Source organism: Arachis ipaensis, chromosome B9 (assembly GCF_059453495.1).
Source record: "Arachis ipaensis isolate K30076 ecotype BB chromosome B9, ASM5945349v1, whole genome shotgun sequence".
NCBI classification, from domain to species: Eukaryota; Viridiplantae; Streptophyta; class Magnoliopsida; order Fabales; family Fabaceae; genus Arachis; species Arachis ipaensis.
The window spans coordinates 118,012,650-118,031,377 of NC_142444.1; the positions used below are offsets into that span (position 1 = coordinate 118,012,650).

Genomic DNA, 18,728 nt, shown 5'->3' on the forward strand with positions numbered 1-18,728 from the left:
ATAGTGTAGTATTGTGCCTCCCTTTTTAACCTCTTTGCCTCCTTCTTATCTGTGGGGAGTGTTTATGTTTTGAGGTAGTTAATTATGGGAGTCATCCATCCTTGATCCAGACCTGTTATAGCTAGGACTTTTTCTTCTTCCGAGATTGATGGGTTCTGCAGCATTTCCTGGATGAGGCTTCTATTGTTGCCCCCTGGTTTAGTGCTGGCTAGTCTTGAGAGTGCATCAGCTCAGGCGTTCTGCTTTCAGGGTATGTGGCGGACCTCATATTCCCCGAGTTGTCCGAGCTGTTCCCTGGTTTTGTCCAAGTACTTTTTCATGGTGGGATCCTTGGCTTGGTAGCTCCCTACTATTTGTGAAGTGACCACCTGTGAGTCGCTGAAGATGATGAGCTTTTGAGCTCCAACCTCTTTAGCCAGCTTCAAACCAGCTAGTAGTGCCTCATACTCAGCTTGGTTGTTTGAGGCAGGGAACCCGGATTTAAGGGAAAGTTCAATTTAGGTTCCCTGATCGCTTTCAATTATCACACCCGCGCCACTTCCAGTTTTATTTGAAGAACTGTCTACATCGAGATTCTATTCTGTAGGGATTTTTGGGGTTTCTGTAAATTCTGTAATGAAGTCAGCCAAATATTGTAATTTGATGGCTGTCCGAGCTTCGTATTGAAGGTCGAATTCAGACAACTCGACTGCCCATTGTAAGATTCTTCCTACTAAATCTGTTTTCTACAGAATGCTTTTTGTTGGTTGATTAGTCCGAACCCTAATGCTGTGGGCTTGGAAATATGGACAAAGTCGTCGAGATGTTAATATGAGAGCATAGGCGAATTTTTCTATTTTTTGGTAGTTCAGCTCGGATCCTTGTAGTGCCTTGCTAATGAAGTATACAGGTTGTTGCCCACTGTCGTTTTCTCGGACCAATGTTGAGGCTACTACCCGACTTCCTACTACGAGGTATAATACAAGGGGTTCTCCTTCCCGTGGTCGAGTTAGGATAGGAGGTTGTCCTAGGAACTTTTTGAAATCTTGGAAGGCCTGTTCGCACTCCATTGTCCATTCGAACCTCTTTCTCTTCCTTAGAGTAGCATAGAAGGGGAGAGATCTTATTGCTGATCCCGCTAGAAATCTGGACAAGGCTGCTAATCTTCCATTGAGTTGTTGTACCTCTTTGACGCAAGTATGGCTCTTCATATCGAGTATGGCCTGGCATTTATCCAGATTTGCCTCGATTCCTCTTTGTGTGAGCATAAAACCCAAGAATTTGCCAGCTTCTACTGCGAAGGTGTATTTTGCAGGATTAAGTCACATGCCATGCCTTCTTATAGTGTCGAATACTTGGGTGAGGTCGGACAGTAACGTCTCTTTACTTTGTGTCTTTACTAACATGTCGTCCACATAGACTTCCATGATTTTTCCGATGTGATCCGAAAAGACCTTATTCATTAATCTCTGGTAAGTAGCTCCTGCATTTTTAAGTCCAAAAGGCATGACGATGTAGCAGTAGTTTGCTTTTGGGGTTAAGAATGAAGTTTTTTCTTGGTCGGGTGGGTACATCGGGATTTAATTGTATCCCGAATATGCATCCATAAACGAGAGGTATTTATATCCGGAGGAGGCATCTACTAGAGTGCCCATACTTGGGAGTGGGTAAGGATCTTTTGGGCAGGCTTTGTTGAGATCAGTATAGTCGGTGCATATCCGCCATTTCCCATTTGATTTTTTTACCAAGACGACGTTAGCTAGCCATAGTGGGTACTTGACTTCTCTTATGAATCCTGCCTCTAGTAGAGCTTGTACCTGCTCTTCCACCGCTTGGGATTGTTCTGGTCCGAGCTTTCTACATCTCTGTTGTACTGACCGAGATCCTGGGTAGACTGCTAGCTTGTGGCACATTAACTTGGGGTCTATGCCTGGCATGTCTGCAGCCTTCCATGCAAAGGGGTCGACGTTATCTTGTAAGAACTGTACAAGTGATTCTTTTATGTCTCCTTTTAGGATTGTACCGATATTGATTGTTTTGTCCGTGATATCTCTGATCTGGACTTTTTCTACCTCACCTTCGGGTTATGGGGGGAGCTCTTCCCGCCTTTGAACTCCACTGAGTTCGATGGTGTGGAATTCTTCTCCTCTGCCTCTGAGGTTTAGACTTTTGTTATAACAGCAACGCGCCGTCTTCTGGTCTGCTCTTATTGTAGCTATCCCTTCTGTAGTTGGGAACTTCATGCATAGATGTGGAGTCGAGACTACTACGCCGAGCTGATTTAATGTTGTCCTACCTATTAAGGCATTGTAGGCTGAACTCACGTCGACCACGATGTAGTCTATCTTCAGTGTTCTTGACTGGTTTCCTTTTCCGAAGATCGTGTGTAGTGAGATGTATGCAAGTGGCTGAACTGGAGTGTCTCCCAGTCTGAACAGGCTGTTCGGATATGCTCTGAGTTTGTCGAAGGCAGTTTTGAACACGATATCGGCCGAGCTTCCTTGGTCTACCAGTGTGCGGTGGAGATTTGCGTTGGCCAATATGATAGTTATGACCATAGGATCGTCGTGTCCTGAGATGATGCCAGCTGCGTCCTCCTTAGTGAAAGTAATTGTGGGGATGTCGGGTGTTTCCTCTTTTCCCTCGACATGATATACTTCTTTAAGATACCTTTTGCGGGATGATTTGGAGATTTCTCCTCCCGCAAATCCTCCGTGTATCATGTGGACATGTCTCTCTGGTGTACGAGGTGATTGCTCAGTTCGTTCGACATCTTCGTCCCTTCTTCTTTTTCTTTGCTCATCGACTCGATTGGTTAGGTACCGATCTAATTTCCCTTCTCTTACCAGTTTTTCTATTACATTTTTTAAGTCAAAACATTCGTTGGTGGAATGTCCACGGATTCGATGGTATTCACAATATTCAGTCCGATTTCCTCCCCCTTTCTTGCTTTTGAGTGGTCAAGCTGGGGGGTATTTTTTTAGTATGGCAAACTTCTCTGTAGACATCCACAAGGGACACCCGAAGAGGGGTGTAATTGTGGTATTTTTGATTTTTCCCCATGTTGATCTTCTTTCTTTTTGGACTCTTTATCCTTATCTCGGGAGGAGCAGGAAAATCTGGATTTTGAGGTCTCTCCTAGTCGAGAGTTTTCCTTCATGTTGATGTACTTCTCTGCTCGTTCTTGCACTTCGTTCAGAGATGTTGGATATTTTTTTGATATAGATTGGCTAAAAGGTCCCTCTCACAAGCCATTGATGAGACCCATAATGGCGGCCTCTGTTGGTAGGCTTTGTATGTCCAGACATGCTTTGTTGAATCTTTCCATGTAGCTGTGAAGACTTTCCCGATCTCCTTGGTTGATTCCTAATAGACTTGGGGCGTGCTTAGCTTTGTCTTTCTGAATGGAGAATCTGGCCAGAAACTTCTTGGCTATGTTGTCGAAGCTTGAGATGGACTTAGGGGGTAGATTGTTGAACCATCTAATTGTCGTCTTTGTTAAAGTAGTCGGGAAGGCTTTACAGCAAACTGCATCTGAGGTGTCGGTGAGGTACATTCTACTTCTAAAATTACTGAGATGATGGCCGGGATCTGCTGTGCCATCGTATAAAGTCATGTCAGGAAGTTTGAAGTCCTTTGGGATTTTGGCCCTCATGATCTCTTTAGTGAATGGGTCTTGGTCCTTACGGGAGTCGTCTTCGTGACCAGATCGAGTAGTCTTGGTCTTGAGATCTGCTTCGAGTTTAGGAGCTTGTCCTCTAACTCGCGGCGTCGCCTAACTTCCCTTCGTAGGTCTCTCTCAGCTTCTCGTTGATGCTCCACCTCTTTTTCGAGTTGCTTTAAGCGATCTTTAAGTGCCTCTACGGCTCCCACATTTGGTGAATCGTTATTTTTGTTACGTTGAGGAGTATCTTTTGGTGTAGTGTCCGTGTTTTTGTGTGGTGTTCTATCTTCTAGATCCGAATCGTGGTCATTGTCATGGTGACGCCATGGTGATGGGATGACTTTCGGGTTCCCCAGCAATGGCGCCAATGTTCCAAGGGTTACCTGAAACTGTAGGTCGATCTCGGACGAGATCTTTTGTACTGGTTGGAGATGACGTGTCCAGCTGGTGGATGGCGGCTAGAACGGTCGTGTCCGACTTGTTGGACTGGCTGCGCTGCTGATCCTTTGCCACCGAAGGGTGGTGGTACCTGCAAGGGACTCCGATGCTTAAGTTAGCAAGGGTATTAAGCAGGTTTTTAGTAGAATCAGAGTATGAGTTATACGTGGGTGCTCCAGTGTATTTATAATGGTGTAGAGTGACCTTCTTAGATAAGATAAGTTAGTTATCTTATCTTATCTTTGAGTGAGGTCATCTTATCTTCAAGGGAACCGCCCTTATCTCTATAGGCTTGGGCTGCCTTTGGATTTGGGTCGTGTTCCTCCATTTGGACCCTTTTTGGGCTTTCTTGGTGATTTGGCCGAGCTCTTTGAGAAGAGGTCGGATTGTCCTGACCTGAAGAGGTCGGTCGTCTTGTCGGTAGAACATCCCGGGTTGGACAGCTCGACCCAGGGTATGAACAAATACCAACAATTTCCAGAGGGATTCAATTGGGAACAATCGCAAGGAGATGTACACTAAATGAATGGAGACCTACATCATCTGAGGGAGGATGTCAACCAACTCAAGGATAATCAACAATAACAATGGAACCAAGTGAATCAAAACATACAACAACTCCAAGAGAGTTGGGAGCACATGAGGAAAGAGCAGCAGGAACAGTTCGACTGGGGGGAGGTGCGAAGTGCACTCGACAAAATAGTAGAGCAGGGCAAATGGCAACAGAGGAACCTTGTGGAGTTCAGAAATCTTTATGATGCCAGAACCATTTCAAGGAGGCAATATGATATCAACACACAAGCGAAACTGAATCACTTGTGTAATGCCGTGGCCGCTTTAAACCCAGGATACCCAACATTCATGCAAGGAATGAAGGAGTTGAGTGCAAGACAAGAAAAAATTCTGGCCAAACACAAGGAGGATGAAATGAACTACATGAGAAGGTTGGGATTTTGGATGCCCAAAGATGCTAAGGCACAAGAAGGATCCTTGAAAAAGGATGAAGATGACTCCTTCCCTTCCAAGAAGAAAGACAAAGGCAAAGGGCCAATGAACTGAAGTTGAAGCTGCTCAAGGTTGTTAAGTCCCATGGTTGACACTCTCTAATTTCTGCATTCTACTTAGTTTTCTCTATGTTTTAAATTCTGTTCCTGAATAATTGCAACACTAGGATAGTTTATTTTCAATGCTTAGTTTTTTTATATATCCTGAAGTCTTTTGTGAGCGTTTTTAATTTCAAGAAAGAAAATGCAATGTTATTTCAAGTTTTTGCAATATCAATAAAAGCACAGTTTGTTTCCATAAGAGTTGTTGTGAGTTGTTATAAGAGCAAGAGTAAAAGAGACTAAGCTCAAGAGAGATCATTCAAAAACTAAGAGACAAGAAACCAAGTGTAGAACCTAGAATGAATTAAAAAGAAAGAGAGTCATGAAAGGCAACTATCTTAGAAGGTATGACAAGTAAAGGTTAAGGGGTGTTTGACGATCTGATTTCTGCCGGTAAAGAAATTCACAAATATAATCGCGTTGTAAGTATAGTTTCTAAACCAACAGAGAATCCTTTTCGTACAAATGTTTGGTTGTCACAAGTAACAACAATAAAATTTATAACCAAAGTATTTAAACCTCGGGTCGTCTCTCAAGGAATTGCAGGGCAGTATGATTTGTTATTGGTTATGAGAAAAAGCGTATTTTTGTTTGGGTTTTTGAATTAAGGAACAAGTAATTTAAATGACAAGAAAAATAAATTAATAATTATAAAAAACTATTGCAAGGTATAAGAACTGGAAATCCCATCCCAGTTATCCTTATCAGGTGTGATAAAAATTGTTTATTGCTCCCACTTAGTTAACCCTTACTAAATAAATGAAAGTCAAGTGGACTAATTAACTTGATTCCTCAAGTCCTAGTCAACTCCTATGGAAAAACTAGCTTTAGAGGGATCCAAATCAATCAGCAATTCCAATTTTCAATCGACTGCTGAGTTTGATAACTCAAGTGTCACCAATTACTTAACCAAAGCAAAAGGGGAATAAATCTTAAATTAAATTAAAAGCATTAATAACATAAGTTGAATAAAGCAATCTTGTATCTGAAATACCTCAAATTATATTAAATTGAATATTCAAATCTAACATGAAGAGTTCATAAGCCAATTTGGCAACATAAGTAATTAACAAGTAAAAGCATTAGAGTAAATAAAAGTAGAAGAGAATATAAATTAAAGAAACATTGAACCTGTGATTGAGAAGCAATCCTAAAATTAAGAGGAATCCTAATCCTAAATCCTAAGAGAGAGGAGAGAGCCTCTCTCTCTCTCTAAAACCTACATCTAAACCCTAAAATTATGAATATGAAAGTTGTATCAATTCTCTTCATTGATTCCTCCATTCTCCAGCCTCTATACTGTGTTTCTGGGCTTGGATTTGGGCCAAAAAGGGGCCAAAAATCGCTGGGGTCGACTTCTGCAATTTTTTGCACGTGGTGTCCGTCACGCGTGTGCGTAGGTCACGCGTGCACGTCATTTGGAGTTTTTCCTTGTCACGCGTACGTGTCAGTCACGCATACGCGTCGCTCGTGCTTTTTGCTTGGAACGCGTTCGCGTCGTCCATGCGTGCATGGTGCACGAAATTGTGATCATCAACAATGGCGCCTAAGACTTGGAGCTCTCAAACGTGAATCACACTTTGTCATAATTCCGCACAACTAACCAGCAAGTGCACTGGGTCGTCCAAGTAATAAACCTTACGTGAGTAAGGGTCGATCCCACGGAGATTGTCGGCTTGAAGCAAGCTATGGTCATCTTGTAAATCTCAGTCAGGCGGATTCAAATGGTTATAGAGTTTAAGTTGATGAAAATAAACATAAAATAAAGATAGAGATACTTATGTAATTCATTGGTGGATTTCAGATAAGCGTATGAAGATGCTTTGTTCCCCTTGAACCTCTGCTTTCCTATTGCCTTCTTCCCATCATTCATACTCCTTTCCATGGCAAGCTTTATGTTGGGCATCACCGTTGTCAATGGCTACATCCCATCCTCTCAGTGAAAATGGTCCTGATGCTCTGTCACAACATCGGCTAATCAGCTGTCGGTTCTCGATCATGTCGGAATAGGATCCATTGATCCTTTTGCGTCTGTCACACGCCCCACAATCGCGAGTTTGAAGCTCATCACAGTCATCCCTTCCCAGATCCTATTCGGAATACCACAGACAAGGTTTAGACTTTCCGGATCTCAAGAATGGCCGCCAATAATTCTAGCCTATACCACGAAGGTTCCAATCTTAGATTAGAAACCTAAGAGATACGCATTCAAGCCATTGCTAGTAGAACAGAGGTGGTTGTCAGGCACATGTTCATAGGTGAGAATGATGATGAGTGTCACAGCTCATCACATTCATCAAGTTGAAGAACGAATGAATATCTTGGAGAAGAAATATACTTGAATTGAATAGAAAAACAATAGTACTTTGTATTAATTCATGAAGAACAGCAGAGCTCCACACCTTAATATATGGTGTGTAGAAACTCCACCGTTGAGAATACATAAGAACAAGGTCTAGGCATGGCCGTGAGGCCAGCCCCTAAACGTGAAAAGGTCTATCAAAAGTATGATCAAGTGTGTGAAAAGTATGAAAATACAATAGCAAAAGGTCCAATTTATAGAAAACTAGTAGCCTAGGGTTTACAGAAATCAGTAATTAATGCAGAAATATTCTTCCGGGCCCACTTGGTGTGTGCTTGGGCTGAGTATTGAAGCATTTTCGTGTAGAAACATTTCTTGGAGTTAAACGCCAGCTTTTGTGCCAGTTTGGGCGTTTAACTCCAGCTTTTGTGCCAGTTTTGGCGTTAAACGCTAGAATTCTTGAGCTGACTTGGAACGCCGGTTAGGGCCATCAAATCTCGGGTAAAGTATGGATTATTATATATTGCTGGAAAGCCCAGGATGTCTACTTTCCAACGCAATTGAGAGCGCGCCAATTGGGCCTCTGTAGCTCAAGAAAATCCACTTTGAGTGTAGGGAGGTCAGAATCCAACAGCATCTGCAGTCCTTTTTCAGCCTCTGAATCAGATTTTTGCTCAGGTCCCTCAATTTCAGCCATAAAATACCTGAAATCACAGAAAAACACACAAATTCATAGTAAAGTCTAGAAAAGTGATTTTCATTTAAAAACTAATAAAAACATAATAAAAACTAACTAAAATATACTAAAAACAATGCCAAAAGCGTATAAATTATCCGCTCATCACAACACCAAACTTAAATTGTTGCTTGTCCCCAAGCAACTGAAAATCAAATAGGATAAAAAGAAGATAATATAAAATGAATTCCAAAAACATCTATGAAGATCAGTATTAATTAGATGAGCAGGGCTTTTAGCTTTTTGCCTCTGAACAGTTTTGGCATCTCACTTTATCCTTTGAAGTTCAGAATGATTGGCATCTATAGGAACTCAGAATCCAGATAGTGTTATTGATTCTCCTAGTTAAGTATGTTGATTCTTGAACACAGCTACTTTATGAGTCTTGGCCGTGGCCCTAAGCACTTTGTTTTCCAGTATTACCACCGGATACATAAATGCCACAGACACATAACTGGGTGAACCTTTTTAGATTGTGACTCAGCTTTGCTAGAGTCCCCAATTAGAGGTGTCCAGGGTCCTTAAGCACACTATTCTTTTTGCTTTGGACCTCGACTTTAACCGCTCAGTCTCAAGTTTTCACTTGACACCTTCACGCCACAAGCACATGGTTAGGGACAGCTTGTTTTAGCCGCTTAGGCCAGGATTTTATTCCTGTGGGCCCTCCTATCCACTGATGCTCAAAGCCTTGGATCCTTTTTATCACCCTTGCCTTTTGGTTTAAAGGGGTATTGGCTTTTTCTGCTTCCTTTAATTCTTTCAAGAGCCAACAATTTTAACATTCATAAACAATCAAATTCAAAAATATGCACTGTTCATGCATTCATTCAGAAAAACAATAGTATTGCCACCACATCAAGATAATTAAACTGTTTTAAAATTTGAAATTCATGTACTTCTTTTTCTTTTTCAATTAAAAACATTTTTCATTTAAGAAAGGTGATGGATTTATTTTCATAGCTTTAAGGCATAGAGACTTAGACACTAATGATCATGTAATAAAGACACAAATATAAATACACATAAAGCATAAAAATTCGAAAAACAGGAAAATAAAGAACAAGGAAATTAAAGAACGGGTCCACCTTAGTGATGGCGGCTTGTTCTTCCTCTTGAAGATCTTATGGAGTGCTTGAGCTCCTCAATGTCTCTTCCTTGCCTTTGTTGCTCCTCTCTCATGGTTCTTTGGTCTTCTCTAATTTCATAGAGGAGGATGGAATACTCTTGGTGCTCCACCCTTAGTTGTCCCATGTTGGAACTTAATTCTCCTAGGAAGGTGTTGATTTGCTCCCAATAGTTTTGTGGAGGAAGATGCATCCCTTGAGGTATCTCAGGGATTTCATGATGAGGAGTTTCCTCATGCTCTTTATGAGGTTCTCTTGTTTTCTCCATCCTTTTCTTAGTGATGGGTTTGTCCTCATCAATGAGAATGTCTCCCTCTATGTCAATTTCAACCGAATTGCAAAGGAGACAAATGAGATGAGGGAAGGCTAACCTTGCCAAAGGAGAGGACTTGTCCGCCACCTTGTAGAGTTCTTGGGATATAACCTCATGAACTTCCACTTCCTCTCCAATCATGATGCTATGTATCATGATAGCCCGGTCTATAGTAGCTTCGGACCGGTTACTAGTGGGAATGATTGAGTGTTGGATGAATTCCAACCATCCCCTAGCCACGGGCTTGAGGTCATGCCTTCTTAGTTGAACCAGCTTCCCTCTTGAATCTCTCTTCTATTGAGCGCCCTCTTCACATATGTCCATGAGGACTTGGTCCAACCTTTGATCAAAGTTGACCCTTCTAGTGTAGGGGTGTGCATCTCCTTGCATCATGGGCAAGTTGAATGCCAACCTTACATTTTTTGGACTAAAATCTAAGTAATTCCCCCGAACCATTGTAAGCCAATTCTTAGTGTCCGGGTTCACACTTTGATCATGGTTCTTGGTGATCCATGCATTGGCATAGAACTCTTGAACCATTAAGATTCCAACTTGTTGAATGGGGTTGGTTAGAGCTTCCCAACCTCTTCTTTGGATCTCATGTCGGATCTCTGGATACTCATTCTTTTTGAGCTTGAAAGGGACCTCGGGGATCACTTTCTTCTTGGCTACAACTTCATAGAAGTGGTCTTGATGCACCCTTGAGAGGAATCTCTCCATCTCCCATGACTCGGAGGTGGAAGCTTTTGCCTTCCCTTTCCTCTTTCTAGAGGTTTCTCCAGCCTTTGGTGCCATAAATGGTTATGAAAAAACAAAAAGCTTTAGCTTTTACCACACCAAACTTAGAAGGTTGCTCGTCCTCGAGCAAAAGAAGAAAGAAGAGAGTAGAAGAAGAAGAAATAGAGAAGATGGAGTGGGCTTTGTGTTTCGGCCAAGGGGGAGAAGTGGTGTTTAGGTTGTGTGAAAATGAAGGAGTGAAGATGTGTTTATATAGGAGGGAGAGGGGGGTGTATGGTTTGGCTATAGAGGGTGGGTTTGGGTGGGAAAGTGGTTTGAATTTGAATGGTGAGGTAGGTGGGGTTTTATGAAGGATGGATGTGAGTGGTGAAGAGAATGGTGGGATTTGATAGGTGAGGGGTTTCTGGGGAAGAGGTATTGAGGTGATTGGTGAATGGGTGAAGAAAAGAGAAAGTGGTGGGGTAGGTGGGGATCCTGTGGGGTCCACAGATCCTGAGGTGTCAAGGATATCTCATCCCTGCACCAAGTGGCGTGCAAAACGCCCATTTCTGCCAATCCTGGCGTTAAACGCCAGGCTGCTGCCCATTTCTGGCGTTTAACACCAGTTTCTTGCCAATTCCTGGCGTTAAACGCCAGTCTGGTGCCCTTTTCTGGCGTTAAACGCCCAGAATGGTGCCAGACTGGGCGTTTAACGCCCATTCTGCTACCTTTGCTGGCGTTTAAACGCCAGTAACTATCTCCTCCAGGGTATTCTATTTTTCATTCTGTTTTTCACTTTGTTTTTGCTTTTTCAATTGTTTTTGTGACTTCACATGATCATCAACCTACAGAAAACATAAAATAGTAAAAGAAAATAGAAATTTAACATAGATAAGTAAAAATTGGGTTGCCTCCCAACAAGCGCTTCTTTAATGTCAATAGCTTGACAGTGGGCTCTCATGGAGCCTCACAGATGTTCAGAGCAATGTTGGAACCTCCCAACACCAAACTTAGAGTTTGAATGTGGGGGTTCAACACCAAACTTAAAATTTGGTTGTGGCCTCCCAACACCAAACTTAGAGTTTGACTGTGGGGGCTCTGTTTGACTCTGTATTGAGAGAAGCTCTTCATGCTTCCTTTCCATGGTTACAGAGGGATATCCTTGAGCTTTAAACACAAGGGAGTCTTCATTCACTTGAATGATCAATTCTCCTCTGTCAACATCAATCACAGCCTTTGCTGTGGCTAGGAAGGGTCTGCCAAGGATGATGGATTCATCAATACACTTTCCAGTTTCTAGGATTATGAAATCAATAGGGATGTAATGGTCTTCAACCTTTACCGAGACATCCTCTACAAGTCCATAAGCCTGTTTCTTTGAATTGTCTGCCATCTCTAGTGAGATTCTTGCAGCTTGTACCTCAATGATCTCTAGCTTCTCCATTACAGAGAGAGGCATAAGGTTTATGCTTGACCCTAGGTCACACAGGGCCTTCTCAAAGATCATGGTGCCTATGGTACAAGGGATTGAGAACTTTCCAGGGTCCTGTCTCTTTTGAGGTAATCTCTGCCTAGTCAAGTCATCCAATTCTTTGATGAGCAATGGAGGTTCATTCTCCCAAGTCTCATTATCAAATAACTTGGCGTTTAGCTTCATGATTGCTCCAAGGTACTTAGCAACTTGCTCTTCAGTGACATCTTCATCCTCTTCAGAGGAAGAATACTCATCAGAGCTCATGAATGGCAGAAGTAAGTTTAATGGAATCTCTATGGTCTTTGTGTGAGCCTCAGATTCCCATGGTTCCTCATCAGGGAACTCCAGGGAGGCCAGTTGGCGTCCATTGAGGTCTTCCTCAATGGGAATCACTACCTCTTCCTCCTCTCCATGTTCGGCCATGTGAGATGTGGTTATGGCCTTGCACTCTCTTTTTGGATTCTCTTCTGTATTACTAGGGAGAGTGCTAGGAGGGAGTTCAGTAATTTTCTTACTCAGCTGACCCAATTGTGCCTCCAAATTTCTAATGGAGGACCTTGTTTCAGTCATGAATCTTTGAGTGGTTTTGATTAGATCATAGACAATGGTTGTTAAGTCAGAGGGGTTTTGCTTAGAATTCTCTGTCTGTTGCTGAGAAGATGATGGAAAAGGCTTGCTATTGCTAAACCTGTTTCTTCCACCATTATTGTTGTTGAAACCTTGTTGAGGTCTCTGTTGATCCTTCCATGAGAGATTGGGATGATTTCTCCATGAAGGGTTATAGGTGTTTCCATAGGGTTCTCCCATGTAATTCACCTCTTCCATTGCTGGGTTCTCAAGATCATAAGCTTCTTCTTTAGAGGAAGCTTCCTTAGTACTGCCTGTTGTTGCTTGCATTCCAGACAGACTCTGAGAAATCATATTGACTTGTTGGGTCAATATTTTATTCTGAGCCAATATGGCATTCAGAGTATCAATCTCAAGAACTCCTTTCTTCTGAGTTGACCCATTATTCACAGGATTCCTTTCAGAAGTGTACATGAATTAGTTATTTGCAACCATTTCAATGAGTTCTTGAGCTTCTGCAGGCGTCTTCTTCAGATGAAGAGATCCTCCAGCAGAGCTATCCAATGACATCTTGGATAGTTCAGACAGACCATCATAGAAGATTCCTATGATGCTCCATTCTGAAAGCATGTCAGAAGGGCACCTTCTGATCAATTGCTTGTATCTCTCCCAAGCTTAATAGAGGGACTCACCATCCTTCTGTCTAAAGGTTTGGACTTCCACTCTAAGCTTACTCAATTTTTGAGGTGGAAAGAACTTTGCCAAGAAGGCATTGACTAGCTTTTCCCAAGAGTTCAGGCTTTCCTTAGGTTGTGAATCCGACCATGTCCTAGCTCTGTCTCTTACAGCAAAAGGAAAAAGCTTAAGTTTGTAGACTTCAGGGTCAACCCCATTGGTCTTGACAGTGTCACAGATTTGCAAGAATTCAGCCAAGAACTGATGAGGATCTTCCATTGGAAGTCCATGAAACTTGCAATTCTGTTGCATTAGAGAAACTAATTGAGGCTTAAGCTCAAAGTTGTTTGCTCGAATGGCAGGGATAGAGATGCTTCTCCCATAGAAATCAGGAGTAGGTGCAGTAAAGTCACTAAGCACCTTCCTTGCATTGTTGGCATTGTTGTTGTTTTCGGCTTCCATGGTTTCTTCTTCTTTGAAGAGCTCTCTTAGGCCCTCTAGAGAGAGTTGTGTTTTGGTTTCTCTTAGCTTTCTCTTCAAGGTCCTTTCAGGTTCAGGATCAGCTTCAACAAGAATGCTTTTATCTTTGCTCCTGCTCATATGAAAGAGAAGAGAACAAGAAAGTAGGGAATCTTCTATGTCACAGTATAGAGATTCCTTGAGGTGTCAGAGGAAAAGAAGAATAGAAGGAGGAGGTAGATGGAAAAGAATTCGAACATATAAAGGAGGAGGGAGTTCAAATTGTACGTTGAGGAGAAGTCTCAGTCCCTTAAATAGAAGGATGTGAAAAGAGGGGGAGAATTTTAGAAAATTAATTAAAATATTTTAAAAAGAAATTTGAAAATTTGATTGAGATTTTCGAAAACTAAGATTGGGAAAGAAATAAAGTGGTTTTTGAAAAAGATTTTGAAATTAGAAAAAGATATGATTGAAAAAAAATTAATTTTGAAAAAGATGTGATTGAAAAGATATGTTTGAAAAGATATGATTGAAAATAAATTTAAAAAAAGAAAATTTTTAAAATTAAAGTTGATTACTTGACTATCAAGAAATTAAAAGGTATGATTTTAAAATTTAAAGTTTGATCCTTTCTTAATAGGCAAGTAATAACTTGAAAATTTTGAAGTAAATCTTTAATTGAAACAAGGATTTTTGAAAATAGTAAAAATAAATATAAAATGGAAAGAAATTGATTTTGAAAGAGATATGATTGAAAAGATATGATTTGAAAAAGATTTGATTTTGAAAAAATATGAAAACTTGAAAAAAATGTGACTTTAAAACAAAATCTTCCCTCTAGTGTCATCCTGGCGTTAAACGCCCAGAATGGTGCCCATTCTGGCGTTTAACGCCCAAATCTCTACCGTTTTGGGCGTTACCTGGCTGGCGTTTAAACGCCAGTTTTCCTTCTTCACTGGGCGTTTTGAACGCCCATCTTTTTCTGTTTGATTCCTCTGCTGAATGTTCTGAATCTTCAATTCTCTGTGTTATTGACTTGAAAAGACATAGTTTTAAAAATATTTTTGAATTTTTGATGATGAGTGGTACACGAAATTGTGATCTCAGGCAACGGCACCAAAAACTCTGTGCGTACGTCTTAATAAATTATTTTTCATTCACAACTTCGATACAACTAACCAGCAAGTGCATTGGGTCGTCCAAGTAATAAACCTTACGTGAGTAAGGGTCGATCCCATGGAGATTGTTGTTATGAAGCAAGCTATGGTCACCTTGTAAATTTCAGTCAGGCGGATAATGATTGATTATGGAGTTTTCGAAAATAATACTAATTAAACAGAAAATAAAGATAGAAATACTTATGTATATCACTGGTGAGAATTTCAGATAAGCGCATAGAGATGCTTTCGTTCCTCTGAACCTTTGCTTTCCTGCTGTCTTCCTCCAATCAATCCTACTCCTTTCTATGGCTGGCTTTATGTAAGGACATCACCATTGTCAATGGCTACTTTTGATCCTCTCTGGAAAATGGTCCGATGCGCTGTCACTGCATGGCTAATCGTCTGGAGGTATCACCGTTGTCAATGGCTGCGTCCCATCCTCTTGTGAAAATGGTCCAAATGCTCTGTCACAGCACGGCTAATCATCTGAGGTTCTCGATCATGCTGGAATAGGATTCACCCTCCTTTTGCGTCTGTCACTACGCCCAGCAATCGCGAGTTTGAAGTTCGTCACAGTCATTCAATCCAGAGTCCTACTCGGAATACCACAGAAAAGGTTTAGACTTTTCGGACTCTCATGAATGCCGCCATCAATCTAGCTTATTCCACGAAGATTCTGATTAAGAGATCCAAGAGATACTCATTCAATCTAAGGTAGAACGGAAGTGGTTGTCAGGCACGCGTTCATAGGGAATGATGATGATTGTCACGTTCATCACATTCATGTTGAAGTGCGAATGAATATCTTAGAAGCGGAATGAGTTGAGTTGAATAGAAAAACAGTAGTACTTTACATTAATCTTTGAGGAACAGCAGAGCTCCACACCTTAATCTATGGAGTGTAGAAACTCTACCGTTAAAAATACATAAGTGAAAGGTCCAGGCATGGCCGAATGGCCAGCCCCCAAAACGAGATCACAGGATCAAAAATACAATCCAGGATGTCAAATACAATAGTAAAAAGTCCTATTTATACTAAACTAGTTACTAGGGTTTACAGAAGTAAGTAATTGATTCATAAATCCACTTCCGGGGCCCACTTGGTGTGTGCTTGGGCTGAGCTTGAATGTTGCACGTGCAGAGGCTCTTTCTGGAGTTGAACGCCAGGTTGTAACGTATTTCTGGCGTTCAACTCTGGTTTCTGACGTGTTTCTGGCGTTTAACTCCAGACAGCAGCGTAGAACTGGCGTTCAACGCCCTTTTACATCGTCTAAACTCGGTCAAAGTATGGACTATTATACATTGCTGGAAAGCCCTGGATGTATAATTTCCAACGCAATTGGAAGCGCACCATTTTGAGTTCTGTAGCTCCAGAAAATCCACTTTGAGTGCAGGGAGGTCAGAATCCAACAGCATCAGCAGTCCTTCTTCAACCTCTGAATCTGATTTTTGCTCAAGTCCCTCAATTTCAGCCAGAAAATACCTGAAATCACAGAAAAACACACAAGCTCATAGTAAAGTCCAGAAATGTGAATTTAACATAAAAACTAATGAAAACATCCCTAAAAGTAACTAGATTCTATTAAAAACATAGTAAAAAGCATGCCAAAAAGCGTATAAATTATCCGCTCATCACAACACCAAACTTAAATTGTTGCTTGTCCCCAAGCAACTGAAAATCAAATAGGATAAAAAGAAGAGAATATACTACAAATTCCAAACTATCAATGAAACATAGCTCCAATTAAATGAGCGGGACTTGTAGCTTTTTGTCTCTTGAATAGTTTTGGCATCTCACTTTATCCATTGAAGTTCAGAATGATTGGCATCTATAGGAACTCAGAATTCAGATAGTGTTATTGATTCTCCTAGTTTAGTATGATGATTCTTGAACACAGCTATTTTATGAGTCTTGGCCGTGGCCCTAAGCACTTTGTTTTCCAGTATTACCACCGGATACATAAATGCCACAGACACATAACTGGGTGAACCTTTTCAGATTGTGACTCAGCTTTGCTAAAGTCCCCAATTAGAGGTGTCCAGGGTTCTTAAGCACACTCTTTTTTTGCTTTGGACCTTGACTTTAACCGCTCAGTCTCAAGTTTTCACTTGACACCTTCACGCCACAAGCACATGGTTAGGGACAGCTTGGTTTAGCCGCTTAGGCCAGGATTTTATTCCTTTAGGCCCTCCTATCCACTGATGCTCAAAGCCTTTGGATCCTTTTTATTACCCTTGCCTTTTGATTTTAAGGGCTATCGGCTTTTTGCTCTTGCCTTTTGGTTTTAAGAGCTTTTGGCTTTTTCTGCTTGCTTTTTCTTTTTCTATTTTTTTTTGCCTATTTTTTTCCTTTTTTTTTCTACAAGCTTTGTTTTATTTGCTGCTTTTTCTTGCTTCAAGAATCATTTTTATGATTTTTCAGATTATCAAATAACATGTCTCCTTGTCATTATTCTTTCAAGAGCCAACATATTTAACATTCTTAAACAACAACTTCAAAAGACATATGCACTATTCAAGCATTCATTCAGAAAACAAGAAGCATTATCACCACATCAATATAATTAAACTAAGTTCAAGGATAAATTCGAAACTCATGTACTTCTTGTTCTTTTGAATTAAAACATTTTTCTTTTAAGAGAGGTGATGGATTCATAGGACATTCATAACTTTAGGACATAGTTACTAAATACTAATGATCATGTAATGAAGGCACAAACATAGATAAGCACTTTACATAGAAAATGAAAAACAGAGAAAGTAAGAACAAGGAATGAGTCCACCTTAGTGATGATGGCATTTCCTTCTTGAGGAACCAACGATGTCCTTGAGCTCTTCTATGTCTCTTCCTTGTCTTTGTTGCTCCTCCCTCATTGCTCTTTGATCTTCTCTAATTTCATAGATAAGCACAAACATAGATAAGCACTTAACATAGAAAACGAAAAACAGAGAAAGTAAGAACAAGGAATGAGTCCACCTTAGTGATGGTGGCATTTCCTTCTTGAGGAACCAACGATGTCCTTGAGCTCTTCTATGTCTCTTCCTTGTCTTTGATGCTCCTCCCTCATTGCTCTTTGATCTTCTCTAATTTCATGAAGGATGATGGAGTGCTCTTGATGTTCCACCCTTAGTTGTTCCCTGTTGGAACTTAATTCTCCTAGGGAGGTGTTGATTTGCTCCCAATAGTTTTGTGGAGGAAAATGCATTTGAGGCATCTCCGGGATCTCATGGTGATGAGCTTCATGCGTCTCTTGAGATCCATGAATGGGCTCTCTTGCTTGCTCCATCCTTTTCTTAGTGATGGGCTTCTCTTCCTCAATGGGAATGTCTCCTTCTATGAAAGCTCCAACTGAGTAACATAGATGGCAAATAAGATGAGGAAAAGCTAGCCTTGCCCAAGGAGAGGGCTTTTCGGCTATTTTGTAGAGTTCAAGGGAGATGACTTCATGAACTTCTACTTCCTCTCCAATCATGATGCTATGGATCATGATGGCCCGATCCACAGTAACTTCAGATCGGTTGCTAGTGGGGATGATGGAGCGTTGGATGAACTCTAACCATCCTCTAGCTACAGGCTTGAGGTCCACTCTTCTTAATTGAACCGGCTTGCCTTTGGAGTCAATCTTCCATTGAGCTCCTTCCACACATATGTCCATGAGGACTTGGTCCAACCTTGAATTAAAGTTGACCCTTCAAGTGTAGGGGCGTGCATCTCCTTACATCATAGGCAAGTTAAATGCCAACCTTACATTCTCCGGACTAAAATCTAAGTATTTCCCCCGAACCATTGTAATGTAGTTCTTTGGAATCGGGTTCTTACTTTGATCATGGTTCTTAGTGATCCATGCATTGGCATAGAACTCTTGAACCATTAGGATGCCGACTTGTTGGATGGGGTTTGTTAAAACTTCCCAACCTCTTCTTTGGATTTGATGTCGGATCTCCGGATACTCATTCTTCTTGAGCTTGAAAGGGACCTCGGGGATCACCTTCTTCTTGGCCACAACATCATAG

At 41.1% G+C, this 18,728-nt stretch overlaps 1 non-coding gene across 1 annotated transcript; it reads left to right on the top strand.

Moving 5' to 3' along the window:
* The first annotated feature begins 13,044 nt into the window (after positions 1 to 13,044).
* Positions 13,045 to 13,152, top strand: LOC148546069 (small nucleolar RNA R71). Its single transcript, XR_015900883.1, has one exon. It is a non-coding gene; the product is annotated as a small nucleolar RNA R71 (small nucleolar RNA).
* The last annotated feature ends 5,576 nt before the right edge of the window (positions 13,153 to 18,728 follow it).